The sequence below is a fragment of the Dipodomys merriami genome, unplaced genomic scaffold, assembly GCF_024711535.1.
Source record: "Dipodomys merriami isolate MVZ:Mamm:240054 unplaced genomic scaffold, mDipMer1.0.p SCAF_28, whole genome shotgun sequence".
Taxonomy (NCBI): Eukaryota; Metazoa; Chordata; class Mammalia; order Rodentia; family Heteromyidae; genus Dipodomys; species Dipodomys merriami.
Genome location: NW_027204270.1, coordinates 14,118,133 through 14,124,396, shown reverse-complemented (window position 1 = coordinate 14,124,396; position 6,264 = coordinate 14,118,133).

Sequence of the window (6,264 nt, the reverse complement as noted above, 5' to 3'; positions counted from 1 at the left end):
CACCCCATGGAATCTGCAAAGCAGAAGGGAGAGCTGGCTGGTGGGATGGCCAGCCAGCCTGCTAAGTCTGGTCATCACATCAGTTCTCAAAGTCTGGAAGGTGGAATTCACCCTTCCAACCATCCTGGAGACCTCACTTAGGCAACACAGGAAACCCGCATAACCAGGGCTCCTCAGTTCTCAGTGTGCATTGCTGGCTAGGGTGCCTGTTGCAATGGGACACAAGTATTACAGTGTTTTAATTTGCTGTATTTTTGAATTAGTAAAGAACTATTTCTCTTGATCACTTGTTTACCATTGCTCTTCTATCTCTAAGCCTGATCTACCTACCAAATCCAATATTAGAGACCTTTCTTCCCTGAAACCAGATGAACATTTTAGATCAGAGCCAGGTACCTCTTGCCTGCAACAGCTTCCTCTAAGTGCCACCTTCAATCTGTCTTGTCGCTGTGTTTCCAGTTGTTCCTAGTTCAGATTCACTCATGTGTGATTTAATTTCCTTTAGTAGAAGTCTTTTGGTGGAAAGTGAAGAAAGGACATGTTTGTGTATACAACATCTGAATCCAGTTTGGGCACCTAAAGATTTCCTGTAAGCCCTGTTCGCAGAGCCAGATCTTCCTGGGTCTTTCTCTCACGGTCCAGGACTTTTTGTTTTTGTTTTTTACAGTGAAAGGGGGGTTATTGTCAGCAGGGGCTGACAGGCTAGCTCTCTGGGGATAGAGTTGGGGACTGTTTGGGGGGGGGAGAGGAAACTGACTTTCCTCACGATCTGCCCACCTAGCTCATTGACATGACTGCCAAGCAAACATACAACAATGTTGAAATTTTAGTCTCTGAAAATGTACAATTATTTTGTACTACATTACATACAAACCACCAAACTACAGATTAGCCTTTTGTGACCCTTCATTCAGGTTCTCCAGGCACTTTCCTGGAGGCGGGAGAGGCAGGAGCAAGGTCTCATCCTGCTCTTCATTTGTATTTTGGTCCCAAAATGTAAATACAATTTTCTATGTTACTTTTTTTGTGGTAATGATGAAGATGAATATTTTAATTAGATAAGTTATATAAAAAGGAAAATCCCATGTCTAAATAAAGAACAAACTCTACCTATTGGAGTCTTTCTTGCATGTTTGGTCAAGGAATGGAGGTCTCACAGGATTTTGTTTCCTGGGCTGAGGCGGTGTGCTTAGTCTTGGGGCCTGGCCTTAGGGGAAGCTGGGTTTCTATTGATGATACAGGAAGAAGGTGAGGGGAGGGGAGTTTTAGGGATGGTGAGCCAGAGTGCAAAAGGAGGGGGGAAACTCAGGTGTAGGGAGTACTAGTTGAGATCCACACAGTCCCTGGGGCTGAGCTAAGTGCAACGAACAGTTAGAAACTACAACCCAAAGGTGTACTAATGTCCATGCTGCATGGTTCGTGTGGCAAGAAGGATTTGAAACCCTGTGCTCTTTCAACTTGCAGTCTGTCCCAGGGGGCGTGAAGGGCCCAGGTGTCCCCTCAGTCTTCTGTTAGCACTGTAGCAAGATCATGAACACGAACACACCTATAATTTTAGCTTCTTGGGATGCAAAGACTGGGGAAGTTCAAAGTCAGACAGGGCAAAAGAAGTTAGAGACTCCATCTCAACCAGTGTTGCCTCTGCCATCCCAGCTAAGGGGAATATAGCTGGGTATAGAGACCTGCATCTGTCAGTGTTGTGAAGCAGATTGCAGTCCAGGTGGCCTAGGCATAAAGCAAGATACTGTCATGAAAATAATACAAAAAGAGTAGAGTGACTCAATGGTCCAGTACCTGCCTACCAAGTTCAAGTCTTAAAAGAGTTCAGGGGCTCCAGGCTGGGGATGTGGTCTAGTGGTACAGTGCTTGCCTAGCATATATGAAGCCCAGAGTTTGATTCCTCAGTACCACATAAACAGAAAAAGCCAGAAGTAGCACTGTGGCTCAAAGTGGTAGTGTTAGCTTGGAGCAAAAGAAGCTCAGGGACAGTGCCCAGGCCCTGAGTTCAAGCCCCAGGACTGGAAAAAAAAGGTTCAAACCCCAGTGAGGGATGGGGGCAGACAGACCAGTCAGCATTAGGAAGGCCCCAAGTATACCGCAGAAATCTCAGCATGTGCTGGGCTTTAGCCCTGCATCCATAGAAGGCACTGGACCTCACACCAAACCAAACCTGTATCACAGAGACAGTTTTCTTAGTCCTCCTCCTAAGGAGGGTATTCTTCCCCTGTGATATGGACTTATTTTTCACAATCCTTTACTGGATCTCAGGAAATTGCTTTGAAGTTAATTATGGAATGTGACATCCTGATGGATGATTGCATCTAGAGTTTGTAAGCAGTCCTTTGTCCCTTCAATACAACATCTGCTGAGATGGGACCTTTATTTAGATTCTTGGATATGGAGCAACACACAGTTGGGGAGGACTAACCCAATCTGCTCATGCACCTGCATGCTCTGTCCACAGGATCCTGTGGGGTACAGAATCTCATGGCCCCATTTGGAAAATAAGAAAAGGGCCAGGTGCCTTTAGCTATGCCTGTAGTACTAGCTACTCAGGAGGCTGAGACCTGACGATCATGTTTTGAAGCCAGCCTGGGTAGAAAAGCCCATGAGACTCTTATCTCCAACCAACCCTCAAAAAGCCAAAAGAAGTAGCCCGGCACTGGTGGCTCATGCCTGTAATCCTAGCTACTCAGGAGGCTGAGATCTGAGGACTGCAGTTCAAAGCAGCCCAGGCAGGAAAGTCCGTGAGACTCTTATTTCCTACACAAACCTGTGTCATGTGAGTATGCCATCTTGGAACTGGATCCTGCAGATTCACTCAGAGTTCTGAGAGGCCCCAAGTCGGAAGCACCCAGCCTAAGACACCCCCCCACATTCCTGACATACTGAAACTATGAAACAGTAAGTATTAATTGTTGTGGGAAGTCAGTAAGTTTGGGAGTAATGCGTTATACAACAGAAGGAAAGGAACACAGGTGAAATAGAAAGGCGGTGGTAGGAATCATAGTTCTTCTAACTTAGAGGTGAAGTCTATCTCTCTATTGAAAAGTGTTTGTAAGCCAGGCGCTGGTGGCTCACACCTGTAATCCTACCTACTTAGGAGGCTAAGATCCAAAATTGGGGTTTGAAGCCAGCCTGGGCAGGAAAGTCCATGAGACTCTCATCTCCAATTACTACCAGAAAACCAGGAGTGGAGTTGTGGCTCTAAGTGGTAGTGCTCTAGCCTTGAGCAAAAAGAGCTCAGGGACAGCATCTAGGTCCCAAGTTCAAGCCCCACAACTGGCAAAAAAATAAGTAAATAAAAGTTCAAAGTTAGCCCAGGCAGGAAAGTCTATGAGATTATTATCTCCAATTAACCAGAAAAAGCTGTAAGTGCAGCTGTGGGTCAAGCGTACTAGGCTTGAGCAAAAAAGGTCATGGACAGTGCCCAGGCCCTGAGTTAAAGCCCCAGAACATACATACAAATACAATTCCAGTCTGGCTTTAACTACATAGCAAGATTATCTCAAAAACCAAACCCACAAACCAAATACAAAAATCTCCCAAAAGCCGGACACTAGTGGCTCATGCCTGTAATCCTAGCTACTCAGGAGGCTGAGATCTGAGGATCACGGTTCAAAGTCAGCCCGGGCAGGAAAGTCTGTGAGACTCTTATCTCCAATAAACCACTAGAAAACCGGAAGTGGCGCTGTGGTTCAAGTGGTAGAGTGCTCGCCTGAGCTGGAGAGCACAGGGACAGGGCACAGGCCCAGAGTTCAAGCCCCATGACTGACCCCCCCCCCCCCAAAAAAAATCTCCCAAATACCAAAACACGCATGCTGTGCTCCAGGGAAGGTGGTGAGTGTCATCTCTCTCTTTTTTTGGGGGGGGGGGTCCATTGTGGGGCTTGAACTTTGGGCCTGGGTGCTGTCCCTCAGCTCCTCAGCTCAAGGCAAGTGCTCTACCACTTGAGCCACAGAGCTACTTCCAGCTTGTTCTGCTTATGTGGTGCTGAGGAATCGAACCCAGGCCTCATGCATGTGAGGCAAACACTCTACCACTGAGCCACCTTCCCAGCTTGTAACTGTTATCTTTTAACTAAGTTCAGGTACTCTACGGGCCCCATCATTCCATACCAAAAATATCAACGACTCCAAACTTCTAGCCCATGAGGAACTGGCCCAGGAAAGAACGATTACCTAACTAATCCACAAAGCTGAAAAACAAATGCTTGCTGTTTAAAGTTACGAGGTTTAGAATGCATTTTACAAAGCATCAACCAATTAATACAACACAATGACTTCCTGAACATCGTCTTCTGCCCCTCCTCCTCCCTCCCCCAGAAAACCTGAGGAGGAGCTCCTCCCTACTGCACGACTCCAACGCCTGGTACTTCCTAATTCACCTCTTTTAGCTTTCATGTCTCATGTTCAAGTTAAGAGTTCAGTTAGCTTTTTCTCATGTGACAATTAAGATAATAATCATTGTGCTTTGCACAATGCCTGGCTCCATAAATCATCCAAGGATGATGACAGAGATGAAAGAAGTCGAAGTGTATACATGTCCTGCATAAGGCCTGCCATGGTCATCCAATGGGAGTTTGCTTTTCCAAAGAAAAGTTAAGAAGTGCATATTACTCAATAAAAACAACATTGTCTAAGTCTTTACCACATGTAAAAGCAGAAATAGTGAGTGGTCTTGAGTCACTTTGAAGCAGAATTATGCTTGCCTTTTTCACAGATAACTGACATAGGGCATCAAAACATTCCTTTTTTTTTTTTTTTTTTTTGGTCATGGTGCTTGACCTCTAGGCCTGGGCGCTGTCCCTCAGCTCTTCAGCTCAAGGCTAGCACTCTACCACTTGAGTTACAGCGCCACTTCCGGCTTTTTCTGTTTATGTGGTGCTGAGGAATTGAACCCAGGGCCTCATGCATGCGAGGCAAGCACTCTACTGCTGAGCCACCTTCCCAGCCCTCAAAACATTTCTGAATGGAGGCTGGGCACCAGTGGCTCACCCTGTAATCCTAGCTACATAAGAGGCTGAAAACTGAGGACTGAGGTTCAAAGCCAGACTCTGAGACTCATTTCCAAATACCCAGAAAAAGCTGAAAGTGGAGCTGTGGTGGAGTGACAGCCCTGGGGATGTGGTTTAGTGGTAGAGTTTTTGCCTAGCATGTAAGAAGCCCTGTGTTCGGTTCCTCAGTACCACATAAATAGAAAAAGCCAGAAACGGTGCTATGGCTCAAGTGGTAGAGTGCTAGCCTTGAGCAAAAGCTCAGGGACAGTGCCCAGGTTCAAGCCCCAGGACTGGCAAAACAAAACAACAAAACTCCCACAAAACAAAGGGACAGTGCCCAGGCCCCAAATTCAAGCACTGTCACTAAATATTAATGGGCCACAGGCAGCTGTTTGAAAGATCAATTCTGAAATGTCATTGTAACAAGACAAGTTAAAGATCATATTAGCTCGGTGGTGATAGCTCACACCTGTAATCCCAGCCAGCTACTCAGTAGGAGGGTGAGATCTGACTATTGCAGTTGGAAGCCAGCCCAGGTAGGAAATACCACGAGATTCTTATCTCCAATTAACCACTGTGGCTCAAGTGGTAGAGCACTAGCCTTGAGCAAAAAAGTTCACAGTCAGTGCCAGGCCCTACGTTCAAGCCCCAGGAGACAGACAGACAGACAGACAGACAGACAGACAGACAGACAGACAGACAGACACACACACACACACACACACAGACACACACACACACACACACACACAAGCTTAACTTCAGAAAGACTAAAGCACTGGCCCAAGACCTTACAGCTAAGTGAGTGCCAGTGCTTGGACTTAAGTATGACAATGAACAGTATCTACTTTGTCTCAGCCACTGAACTGCGAAATTTGGTTGTGCATTTTGGTCCATCTTCTGTTTTGAGATGGGGTCCCGTGATGAGGCCTAGGCTGTCCTCTAACGCCTGATCCTCGGGCCTCAGCCGGGCCTGGGCCACCACGCCCGGCGCTGAGTTCTCGAATTGCCCCATTTCATGTACGGCTCCCGGAGATCCTGACGACAGACACCGTTAGGAACCTGTCTCCGCAGGAGGGAAATGCGTTTCTCGGGGCCGCGGGCGTGGGGCCGTCCCAGCACCAGCCTCGGTTCGGACGCGCTCACAGCCCACCGACCAAGCAAAAGGGTCAGGGAGGCGGGTCTGTGAGCGCGCACGTGGGAACAGCGCGACGCCTCTTCCCGGAAGAAACGAAGAAACCCGGTTGTCAGAGAAGAGGGCGCAG